Genomic DNA, 13,787 nt, shown 5'->3' on the forward strand with positions numbered 1-13,787 from the left:
AGAATGCAGCCTATCCCATCACTTGAGACCGGTGACATCACTGAGAATGTAGCCTATCCAATCACGAAAGACCAGTGACATCACTGAGAATGCAGCCTATCCAAACACTAGAGACCAATGACATCACTGAGAATGCAGCCTATCAATTCACTAGAGACCTGTGACATCACTAAGAATACAGCCTATCCAATCACTAGAGGCCGGTGACATCACTGAGAATGCAGCCTATCCAAACACTAGAGACCAATGACATCACTGAGAATGCAACCTATCAATTCACTAGAGACTGGTGACATCACTGAGAATACCGCCTATCCCTTCACATGATGAAAAATCTGTAACTCAGTAATTGATTGATGAACAATACAGAATTATGTCTAGAGGAGATTAATCTACTTGCTAGACCACTGCTCTTAATCACAGACATCATCATCAGCTCCATAATCTGCTCCAACTCTTCTGTGTTTCCCCTTCATACAAAGGTGTCTCCACAGGGAGGAAAGTGAAAGTCTGATTGCCATAATTAGTGAGGTGACAATAGCACTTTTACTAATTGTGAGAAAGTCATTAGCTCTGCAAGTAAAATATCTGAGTCACGCTACAGGTCTGCTTTCCCTTTCACCTCCTGCATTGAAGATTCAGTTGTAGCTGTACTGTTATCTTATGATCATACCAATGCATTGCCTATAGATAGGATGATAGGAAGTTACTTATAAAGTAATATCATGATAAAACATTGGGCATTATATATAATATTCAGGTCCAGTCAGTGACTTCCTGCGTATGGCATAGGTTTCAGCACCAAAAATTGTGTATATAGCATGATAAATAAAAAATGGTAGTCACTTACATTTATTGTGAATGATACACTTAATGCTAACATGTACCTCCAATGCTAAACACCAGACAAAACATTTCATATTTTTTAATGTTTGGATAGAACCCGGAAGCATTGGAACCAATGTCAGATTCTTTTGCCATCTGTGAGCTTTACTCCATATGATGTCAGGGCTGGAAATGACCAAAAAATTAGAAATGTGATCGACCATTAATCTAATTTTGTAGTTCTTTTTGTATCATACATGGAGTAAGCGAGGGACAGCGCCGAAGAAGTGATGAATATTGCAGCTAAAGTACCACTGATGGGTGCCTGACTGTAAATATTTAATATGGTGATGTTGGGTTCTTAAGTTTCGGTTTAAGGGGCAGCGACAGAGCCAAGACTTTGCTGCACAAAAATGATTTTACACACCCGAATACCGATGATTCCAGCTGATTACCAAGAGGATTCTTATTACCCGAGCTCCTGTTATTCCCAAATCCTGGAGGAGGATAAAAAAAAATTAAAACAAGTTCTTGGCCCATCATTCTATTTCTGAAATAATCCAAGACTCCAAACCGATAGGCAATATGCCTTACAGAGAGAAAGTTTATGATGCACAAAATATGGATATTGGATTCAAAATCTAAATTCATTTGAGGCAGTTCTGGTACGTTTTTAGCATTTGGTTCAAGAAAAGTAATTTATTTTCTCTCTAAGTGAAACATAAAAAAAAAAAAAACCTCATCTCATCGCAGGAGCTAGCCGATTGATTTATACACGGTCCGCTGACTAATACCGGGGCCTGGTATTTTGGGATATTGCTCTTTGCCAGCAGCAGAAAAGCTGAAAGAGCTGAATATTCAGGAGAGTAATTATTTCCCTTGTATTTACAACAGTTTTGTCTAAGTTCATTACAAAACTGACACAAGACAAAGTCAGGTTCACTTTCTGTAACAAGTCTGCCAAATATTGAAATTAATATTTATCAAAGGCTCTTTTAACAGAGATAAATATCATCTCACAGACACTTCAGTCAGAGATAAAAAGAAGAAAATTTAGCGGCTCTGCAACTACCTGTACATTTTTTTTTAATGTATCTAACTCCCCGTTGTATCTAACTCAAGTATTCAAGCTGTTTTTCTTTGTCCCACATGGTGTAAGGTTGTTGAACCCTGACACCATCCTCTGACCCTACAAACAGTTCTTTGTGATTGCCACCAAAAAATTAGATGATGTCGCCATTTTTATTTAGATTGGGTTACAGTATTTTTTGTCAACGGAAAAGCTGAAATTGATAAATTATAAGGTATCCGAAGCCAAAACTTTTTTATTATGGGATAAAGTAGTAAACAGAACTTCTGAGGTTCTTTATATATATATATATATATATATATATATATATATATATATATGAATATATAAGATGTCTGTGAGATGATTATGAGCACTGGCCAAGTCAAACTCCCTAGCTGCTCTCTTCGCTCCTCCAATGACCTATTAATGACTTCCTCACTCATAACCTCATCACTCGCATGGAAAAGACTTTTCTAGAGCTTCCCCGACTCTCTGGAATGGTCTTCCTCATCCTATGTGGCTTGCTCCTACTTTCTCCACATTTAGGCACTCAAAACCCAACGCTTCAACCTCACCTACCCATCTTCTTCTGTCTCCTAACCCTCACTACTTCCCACCATTCCATATCCCCCTCCTATTGTGTTATACTTCCCCCACCTCCTAGACTGTAAGCTCTTCAGGGCAGGGTCCTCTCCTCCTCCTTTATCACTGTCTGTATTTGTCTGTCATGTGGAACCCCTATTTAATATACAGCACTGCATAATATGTTGGCGCTATATTAATCCTATTTAATATTAATAATAAAAATAATAATATTTAAACTTGTCCAAACATGCACAACAAACGCTGACACTCTCTGCTCTTTAGTTTGTTGTCAGTCACCGTTTAATGCCGTTGTGTTTCCCCTCATGTGCTGAAATCATGTGTCGTTGAAATGTTGAGCAAAGCGTCAGTTTGACATTTTTAGTAAAATTTCACACCAGAGCAAAAAGAATGCAGCAGCGAAATTTGCAACTTGAGGTGGAGCCGAACCTTTTTCATAAAGTCATCACTTGGTGCCGAAACCCGGATCTTCCAGTATGATCCTGAGACCAAACCACAGTCACTGGAAACACCTTCATCACCAAGAATCAAAAATGTCCAAATTCACAGCCATGTCATCGTGTTTTGTGACATGAAGGCGTCATTTTGGCAGAATGGGTTCCAGAAGACACAACAGTGACCGAACATTATTATAAGGAAGACAAAGCTGAGAGAAAGAGTCAGGAAAAGACAGCAGAAATGTGGGAAATGGTTTCATTCTTCATCAGGACAATGCTTCTTCCCACACAGCACTTTCTGTGACCGACAAACACATTACAACACTGGAACATCCTCCATATTCACCAGATTTGGCACCTGGGGACTTTTTTCATTTTCCTAAATTGAAATCGGTGATTAAAGGAACACGCTTTGTGTCAATGGTTACAGAGAAGAAAAAAACATCAGAAACCGATCTGCTCCACTGCTTCCACCAGTGGAAAACAAGACGGCATCGGTGCCTGATTGTCAATCGAGGGAATATTGAAGGAAACAAGCAAGTCAGTTATTATATCAGTCTCATTATTTATTAGACAGACTCCGTATAAGAGAGTTCCAGATCAAACTTCGTTGATAATTGTTGTATTCCATATGATAATTGTTGTATTCCATCATTCCAAGGAACTGTGCCACAGCCAACGCGTTTCTAGTAGAACAAACCACTCCCCTTCATCAGGTATTAAGGTATGGGATCAAATCAAAATCAGTGCCTACTATGGGGTAACAGCAAAAGCAAGATTTAGTTTTGGATGATGAATGGAAGCAATCTGAACTCTGAGCAAAGAGAAGTTCAGAGGATCAATGAATGAACTTTCAATGTAGCCATACTGGATTGATGGGCTGTTCACGCAACCTGGAGTTCAGATTGCTTCCATTCATCATCCCTAATGGAGGTCAGCTTTTGATTCTACCCCATAAGGAGGGTTGTTTAATGCCCCTGAAATGCATCAACTGTTGCACAATTCTTAAGTGAATACAACAATTAAAAAAAAGGCTGGACTCACATTTGGTTTGGAATGGGGGGTTATATATTTGGACTGTACATTGTGGGCTCCAAAGTTGGGGGGTGCCCAATGTTGAGTGCACCAAAGCCATTAAGAGCATTAAGGCATGATGGATTTCTTGCTACTTTCCAATAATAATGAATCATATTCAGCAACTCTGACATTTCTTAAGGCTTTTACTGTTCTGTGTTTCCACTTGGGGTCTTCCCCTTGTCTTCACCATGGTCACCTGGGCTGAATGTAATGTGAAAATCCAAAATGTTGACTTACAAAAGAGGAATAAGAAGAGGTTTTGCATTTTGGGATTCGTGTTGTGTTGATTTCCCTCACTTTTGAGAATGTTATACTTTCTGTTACTTGCTTTACTTGAGGATTTATCAGCAACGGCCCAGACTCACCGGGATTTTGGTACACTTTTTATAGTAAGTATGGTGGTCGGATATTACTCTGCAAATCCAAAATGTACAGTGTCAGGTATGGATACAGAAGAAAATCCTTCTTATCGAGGTGGTGAATTTTATTCTGCCCAGGGGAAAATTTAAGGTCTGGAGAGGGTGAGGCTATCATAAAGGGCCCGGATGAGGATATAAGGTCTTCATTCGGTGTATTTTCCCCTTCAGGGTAAGAGGCTTTCTCTGTCTTTTCCTTTTGCACTCCTTAGATTATCCTGACTGATTGGGCCCGATTTATTAAAGCTCTCCAAGGCTTTCATCAGTGAAGCTGGGTGATCCAGCAACCCTGGAATGGATCTGGTCCAGGATTGAAAACATTTAGTAATAAATAGCAAGATACTTTTAAGAAATCCAATCCAGGTTTGCTGGATCACCCAGCTTCACTGATGAAAGTGTATCCTCTCCAGCCTTGGAGAACTTTAAAAAACCATGCCACTTTTGGAAAAGGGCGACATACATCTCACTTCCTAAATGGTGTAACAGTGTTAGCAGGAAAGGAAAAGGGGATTAATGGAGTATTAGACAGTAAGAACCCCACAGTTGTTCTAATACTTTCCTACTCTATCCAAAAGTAAATGTTTTAGGAATGACTTTTACATAATATCCCAATTTCAGGTCCCACCCCCAAAAAAAAACATGCAGCAGCTCTTAATCCAATACTCAGCTTATTTTCAGAGCTGTTCCCTGCAGTACCTCTTCTTTGCCACAAGATGTACTCACTCTTTGGATCATTCAAACTAAAAAGATTGAGATCATGTTGAATATGAGGCGTTAGAAGCTATACCACACCATTCTATTCATAGCTAGGAAAAGTTTCGCACATTAAGCTAAGAGATCTGCTTACAGAAAGCAAAAATCTGAAGGTATAAATGGTCTACAGAAACAAATTATTTTATGCTGCCCTGTTTAAATTATTGCTCTGAATTTACCCAAAATTAAACTTAAGGTAACTCAAAGAAGGAAAGTTCCTGTCAACTTGATTTGTGCATTTTTGATTGCATAGAAATGAATTCCGTCCAGGTGCATGAAAAAAAAAAATATGCGGGAAAACCATTTGCAAATAAATACAAACAATAAATCACAAACCTATGAGAGAAGATCGCATTTTGTCAAACCATGCACGCAAAATGCAGAACGGAAAATGTATTGCTAATAGTCGCAATTAGCCGGATAAACTTCTGCAGGTTCTGCCGTTCGCCGGTTTGTTTTTCCGAATATAAAATATATTTTGCTAATGGAACGGGCACTGCTGAAATTGATGCAGAGAGTAATGAGGAACCGTACGTTCCCAGCCTGCCACCTGCATAATAAATCTGTTTGAAGGAAGCAATTATTCAGTATTATGTGGTTTATATGGCACGGGTTCAACAGAAGGAAAAAAAAGAGATGTATGAGATCCATCCCTCAAATTCCACATACATTCTTAAAGGAGATCTAAAGTCACATTAAGAATTAATGAAGAGCAGCAAACACACAATCATATATAAATTAAATACTAATATTAACAAATTATTTTTACTTTCACAAAGTTTATGCAGTCAATCTGTGCAGAGGCTACTAGTAAGTTTCACTATTTCTAGCTGATCACTAGAGGGCAGCACAGAGGCTGCAATGTCAGCTTTTTGCCTGTAAGAAAACTCCAGGTCCCATAATTTCTTGCACATTCGGGTGGCTACAAATGAAGACGACGGAGCATGAATTGTGGCCACAGTTCTCTGCAAAGCAAAGAAGGTCTTTATGGGAACTTATCCAACATATCATTTTAGCACAACAGGAGGAAAAAAAACATAAAACAGCAAACCAGCTGTTAGTTAAAAAAAAAAATCCAGGTCAGCTGGATCACCCAGGTTTACCCATGAAAGTTTAGGTTAGCTGGATCACCCAGGTTCACCTATGAAAGTCTTTCTTCTCTAGTCTTGGAAGGCTTTTATAAATCAGACCCAATGTGTCTGAACTCATATTACAGATGGGATCAAAACAGTGGGCACAAAGATTTTATCAATATCAAACATATAGAGAGAAATCCATATATTCATATATTAAGCATCAATGAACAAGAAAAAGAATCTCGGAGCCCGACGCGTTTTGCCGTTTCGACTTCTATATATCCATCAATATATAAGAAATATATTGTAGACCATATGGGTATATATCACTGTCACTACACAAACTCTATTTATATTGTCTTTGATATGATATGAAGAGAAAAGTGATAAACGTTCCAGAGATAATCAAGGGGCTTAGTGAAAACATGAGCCCAGAACTAGAAAAGAGAAATATGTAAGAAAGCTATGTGGTCAAAAATTATTTTGTGATTATTAAAGGAATTGTAGTACTTTAATTAGGAACTTAAGAGTGTAGAAAACAGTCACTTCCTCACTTCTGCTCACCACTTACAGTTATCTAGTCTCCACTTTTCAAAGCCTCATCACTGAAGAACAAAATCTGTTCCCGCTTTTTCCCACAGTGGTGATGAAGAGCAAACAAAGTAGATACAATATTCTGTCCTCCACATTTAACACCAAGCACTCTATAAATGAGTCCCTTCTCAATTTGCTCATAAACTAAGATTCTTTCATATTAATTTCCTATTTTCACAGCTGTGCAGTTCTGATGATTGGCCACTAGGCGAGAGAACGAGTCATTTTTTTAACAGGAGATCTGTAGAAAGATATCGGCATCTGTCAGCGAATTTCAGAGAAATTGACTGGGGGAATAATTTAATATTAGAGCCCCAGATGTTATAATGAAAGCAAGTTCTGGAAACACATTTTAAAGGTAGATATATTTATAGTGACTAGTATAGTACATTCGCAGCTTAAGGGTCCCAGGTTCGAATTTCTTGCAAGGCAAGGAGTTTGCTCGTTCTCTTCATGTTTGTGTGTGTTTGACCTTAGATTGTGTTAATAACATATGACTATGTTAGGGACAAAAGATTGTGAGCCCCTATGGAGGGGGGGGGGGGGGCGCTATGACTTGCTCAAGGATGGTGTGAGTTGTAAGAAGGGCCAAGGCACAGAATCTAAGCAACAGCCTGGTTTTTGTAAGAGCCTCTAGAGGTGGGGATGTTGTACTGCAGTTGCCAAGTTGCGAATCTTGAGCAAACCAGGGTGGGCAGAAAGATGCATTGTACTAAATCAAGATGCAAGAAAATCGTCAAACAAGGGCGGGGTCATGGCAGGCAGCAAACAAGAGAGGTCAGAAACAATTCCAGGGGTCAAATAGCAGAAATAGATAATGATGGTGATGGGGGGGACGACTGAGACACAGGGGAACACAGGATACACAGGAAGACACTGGAGTCACTGGTGACACGGGGGTCGCTGAAGACACATGGGAACACAGGAGACACAGGAAGACACTGGATGCACTGGTGACACGGGGGTCACTGAAGACACAAGAGACACAGGAAGAGACTGGGGGCATGGGTGACACGGGGGTCACTGAAGACACAGGGCAACACAGGAGACACAGGAAGAGACTGCAGGCATGGGTGACATGGGGGTCACTGAAGACACAGGAGACACAGTAGGAGACTGCGGCATGGGTGACACGGGGGTCACTGAAGACACAGGAGACACAGGAAGAGACTGTGGCATGGGCGACACGGGGGTCACTGAAGACACAGGGTAACACAGGAGACACAGGAAGAGACTGCAGGCATGGGTGACATGGGGGTCACTGAAGACACAGGATTATTCTGCACAATCGGAGGGCAAACTGCTTCTTTTTTTTTTTATTAATTTGCCCAGTAATTAAACTGGGGGGAGATCATGTGACTCGCCTGGTATTATTTGCTTTCTTAAAGACCGCCTCGATTAATTGCGGGCAGACGGTCGTGTTTCATCATTGTCCTCCGAGATGCTTTTGTGTTTTTCTATGAACAACCAGAAGGTGGATTTTTATCATGGCAGACCATTACAATGCAATGTATTAGGTGCAGCGTCAGCGTTCTTCGCCCAGCAAGCTTATTAAGTGTCTTTTTACGCTCTCCGCTGTGTTTGCTCGGTCCAATAACAGCTCCATTTGCTCGCTCTGATGAACTTTTGCGATTTTAACAATAAGCTATTATGCGTCGGAAATTTGTTTGCACGCTGCAAATTAAGTTCTTTGAATTCTGTTGCAAAACAAATGTTGAAAAGGAACTGATGCATATTTTTACCATACTGTTGTGCCGTTATGTTAACGCCATTTTTGGTGCAGTTTTAGTATTTTTATTTACTTTCATATTTTATCTGCGTGCCGGATCAGTGCAATTAGCATCCCTGCCAAATGTCTGTTGTGCCATAAACAATTATTGGATAAGCTAGATGATACACATACTGAATGTTACTCTTACTACTCCTGCACTCAATGCTGGGCTTCTTCCATGTTGCATCCCCAGGCTCCTTCTATGACACATAATGTTCAACGCAGGGATCTGAAGTCACAACCAATCAGGAGATAGCTTTACATTATAGCTAAAGCACATTCAAGCTATAGCATAACAATGCTTTAATGCTAGAGCAATACATCCCTATGCTAGTGCCAAACCCCCATGACTTAATGGACCCTGTGTCTCCACGGACCCTATGCATCTGGTGTCCCTATACATTGACTTTCCCTGAGCCTGCAGTCACCCTGTGCATCCCCTGACCCCAGTGTCCTCTGTGATGTCAGTACCCCCATTGTAACCCCATGTGTCCCTGCTTATGTTTGTACACCTGTAACCTTTCTGTCCTTATATTCCCATTCCCGGTTTCTCCATCTTTATTCTTGGCCCTGAGTCTGCCTGATCCACTGACCCCCAAGCCTTATCCCCCAACCTTTGATTTGTTCCTGACTCCTGTTCATGAGATTATTTGTCATTTTGGTACCTCTCTGTATTACTGTCTGCTCTGGTTAATGTCACAATCTGGAAGCTGACTGTAGTCTGCAATTTAGGGCCCGTAGGTTGCACATGGTGGCACTGTCTTCATTTCCATTTAATGTAAGCCTCCCTTAAAGCCCCCATCGAATGCCCCAGACTCCCAGTCATTTGGAATAGGTGGCTTCATGCCCAATGGGAGAAGCCACGGTTAACACCAAGGCTGGACTTTATAAAGGTTTGCTTTTGCTTGTCTACATTACAAGCTGGATAGAATTATTTATTTACAAATATAGGAATATAATATAATGTAATATAATATAGGGGTCAATAAGGAAATAAGTAAAATTGGGAATTTTTGTTCCAGTGAACAAAAATTTTCATCATTCTTCATCAAAAAACTTTCATCATTCTTTGCCATATATTGGTGTCAATGATGAGAGTGAAATTTTGTTGATTTTTCTTTGTAATTTTAGGATGCAGGGAGCTTAAAATGGCTTCTAAGTGACTAATGTGAACTAAATCAACCCGAACCGTAACACTAAACATAACCCTAACAGTATCTTTAACCCTAATGGTAACCTTAACACTAATGGCAACCAAATCCCCAACTTAAATGCTAACCCTAGAAGCAACCCCATTGCCAACCCTAACCCTCTGCTTATAGCAAAATCAAGTCATCACCTTGTGAATTCACATACCAGTTTACTTTCTCTGTGGAGTGCATAGCGCCCCCCAAAGGGAACACTAACTTCTCTTGGAGTGGCTGTGCTTGGCTGCTCATCCTTTCACTGTCAAGCTATCATTGTGTTGATAAGAATGTGAAACAACAGTCTCTCCATATGACTTATCTATTTATCAATGAAGTAGTTCAGCTGAAATGCTGATTTACTGGCCAAGAGAACGATAGCTCCTAGAAGGAAAGTGATGAGAAATGTAAAAGTGACAAAAGGAATTTAGTCTATAAAGAGGATACAACAATGATACACAAGGGGAGCTGATACAGTACAGATCAGTGCTAGGAGTTTAGGATTTAGAACAAACATAGATCAATGCATTGAGTAATCCAAGGTAATGGAAGCCCCATGGACAAAGGAAGAAGTACAATATTAGTATATCCAAGAATGGAGTCATATAGACGCAAAGCAATTGGGTCTGAAGAAAACATCAATGTTTGGTTCTCTGGTTATGTGCCGCAATAATACAGTCATTGCAGACGCATTGTGAGCTGCAGCATTCTGCCAGTGGCTGAACCATGGTCCCAAACTCAGCTGTGGAAGGTTTCCAAAAGCAACATGGCGGTGCAGTTGATTAGCTCCGTGGCTGCAGCCATGTTCTAATCTGGTTGCTCACAGTTTGCCTCTCTTGCTGTGTGGTGGGGAGTGTAAATCTGCACATTTTTACACCACAGATCCAAAAGGGTCCCAACAGAACCACATGGGAAGAGGGGTGAGGGAATCTATGGATGGTGACATACCACCTTGGGTTTGCTCCAAACTTCAGACGCTCATCATTTGCAATTTGAAAACTTATACAGAAATTCACACAGACCAAAAGTTACCCACCGTGTACCCCAAGGCTGGGTTCAGACCTGCTTCGGGATCAAGCTATCCCCTTTGTCCGCTGGCGCCTGGCACTTTGCCAGTCACTTGGTCACTCGAACCACAGACCCAGTTCCTAAAGAACTGTACCTAACAGCCCCCACCCAAAAAAAAAAAAACACTGCCCCAATGGGCTCACAGCTGATGTTCACCATAAACCCAAGTGATTGCCATTTGGTTCATGTTCAACTGTAACGTTCATCACACCTAGAACAAATCAGATTCATCCATCACTAATGCCTAATCATTTTTTATCAGCATCTCCTAGACTGCACGCATGCATATGCTGTATACAATACCCTGTAAAAATGATTTTCTCTTTCTAATAGGGCTCCTGTATATTCCTCGATGGTTAGTAATACAGAATTCTCCCATACTAATATCGCATTGTCTTCCTGACGCAGCCCCTTCTGCGCACTTTGCACATAATCATGAACAAATATTATTGCTACAATTTGACAGTGACCATTCTCGTTAGCTTTCATAGCAAACAACATTCAGTATATTTAACCTTGGCCCTATCCGCTTCTGGATTTTTTATTTCATTTAAATTAATTTTATTATTTTCAAGTTCATGAGCGATAACCGAATAAATGAGCGCAGCTTCAACCTTTTCATCCTGAGAGCATTTTAAATGAATTGGAAATATATGTAATTATGTGAATTTTATTTTCTGGATATCTTTCTTTTTTTATTGAGCATTGTTTCATGTTAGTGCTCCCCTGATTGCATAAGTCATTAAGGTTTCGGCGGTCGTACGTATTTTTCACAGAAAAAGGAACGTAATTGGCCGTACGCAGGGAGGTGGGAGACGATATGGAACCGGCTGCAAAAACAAACCTCTAAATTATCCCAGTTCCTTATTTTGATGCTGTGGAACATGTACACAGTTTGTAATTGTTTTAGACTTCCGGGAATTTACAGAAATATAGACCTGAATTTGCAAAGTAATCCACAAGGAGATCCAGAATCACTTAAGCTTCAACCAGCACAGCTGTTCCTTATAAATAGATTGGAGAATTTGGTAATAATTGTGTCCCCTTGTTGTAAAAAAATAATTGAACTATTATTATTATGTATTGTTTTTTTTATTTTGATATTTAAAATTGAAATCTATGAGTGGACCTTTTAATTGGGCTTTATATTAATAATAATTTTCTGAAAGCCCAATTAAAGTATATGTCAAGCCGAAAACATTTTTCTAGTGGAATTTCTGTCTGTGTTTTAATTTCTTTCTGGGGCTCCGCTAGAGAGAATTCTCTCTTAGTTTCTGCCCCTTGACAATGGTTTTACATGGCAGGAGGTGTCCTGATTCTTGACTCCTGTCCACATGGGACATGTGTGTTCCATATTCTTTATATCCTCCATATTCCATCATCTTTATATCTTTACCCTCTATTTCAGCCCCCCTGGCAATGGTTTTATATGGCAGAAGGTATCCTAATTCCTATCCACATGGGCGATTTGTGTGTTCCATATTCTTTATATCCTCCACATTCCATCATCTTTATATCTTTACCCTCAGTTTCAGCCCCCCTGACAATGGTTTTATATGGCAGGAGGTATCCTAATTCCTATCCATGTGGGAGATTTGTGTGTTCCATATTCTTTATATCTTCCATATTCTATATTCGTTCAAGCCGTTTACGATTTGCTAAGAAGTTTTTTGATATAATTGTCATAGGCCCCCCCGCCTTATAGCTTTTATGAAGCGCGTCGCAAACGCCTTACCTATAGCACCGCGGGACGGATCTTTACACCATGCGAATCTGTTTAAAGATGCCGTTTACGTAGAGATTATATCTTCACCTTCAGTTTCAGCCCCCCTGACAATGGTTTTATATGGCAGGAGGTATCCTGATTCCGGACTCCTGTCCACATAGCAATTTTGTATTGTTTATATCCATCAACTGGGGAAACAGGAGCCCGTTTTTATAGGCCAAGCATATTTACTATAATGGTGGTCCCACCAAACTAATTGAAAACACGTAAATGTTTTAATATCAATAAAAGTCCTAAATCTGCTCATATTTTGCCTTCCCTGGTTCCTTCTTTTCTCCCTCAGCATATGAACGAATTTAGTCAATAAAATTGATCCGTTTCATGGCATCTTGTTTTAAACCCAGTGACATTATCATTATGTCTTTCTCTTTTTTATACAATGCAGGTGGATCATATTGGGAAGAGGGGGCATCACGGTGCTGTACATAGCTTTCGGAAAAGAGGACGCTGTCTTATCACCTACATGTGATGCTTAATCTTCATGATAAAAAAATCCAATAAATGAGTGAGCCATGGAGAGTCAGGTTAGGGTGGTATGGTTTAGAGCAGAGTTCCTCACCTAGATTCCTGTGGATCCCTTGGGTTCCTACAGAGGTTGCTGGGGGTTCCTTCAACAATGAGCAATTTCAACCTCTCCGGTCAATTAAGGTGACCCCAATGATCTTTTTGGCTATCTGTTACATAGTTACATAGTAGGTTAGGTTGAAAAAAGACATAAGTCCATCAAGTTCAACCACTAGGGAAATAAATATATCCCAGATATAAAACGCCATGGACATAGTTGGTCCAGAGGAAGGCAAAACAAAAACCCGGGTACAATTTGCTTCAACAGGGGAAAAAAAAAATTCCTTCCTGATTCCATGGGGCAATCAGATGTACCCTGGATCAACAATCACTGGTATTTTTACTTTAAAGCTTTAATCCCCAGTTATATTCTGTGCTTCTAGAAATCATCCAGCTTTTTCTTAAAGCAATCTATAGTAGTTGCTAAAACTACTTTCTGGGGGAGCCGATTCCACATTCTCACAGCCCTTACAGTGAAGAATCCCTTCCTTATCCGGAGATGGAGAAGAGAGTTCTCTATATGGACTGTTTATATATTTATACAGGGTGATCATATCCCCC

The sequence above is a fragment of the Pyxicephalus adspersus genome, chromosome 8 (assembly GCF_032062135.1).
Source record: "Pyxicephalus adspersus chromosome 8, UCB_Pads_2.0, whole genome shotgun sequence".
NCBI classification, from domain to species: domain Eukaryota; kingdom Metazoa; phylum Chordata; class Amphibia; order Anura; family Pyxicephalidae; genus Pyxicephalus; species Pyxicephalus adspersus.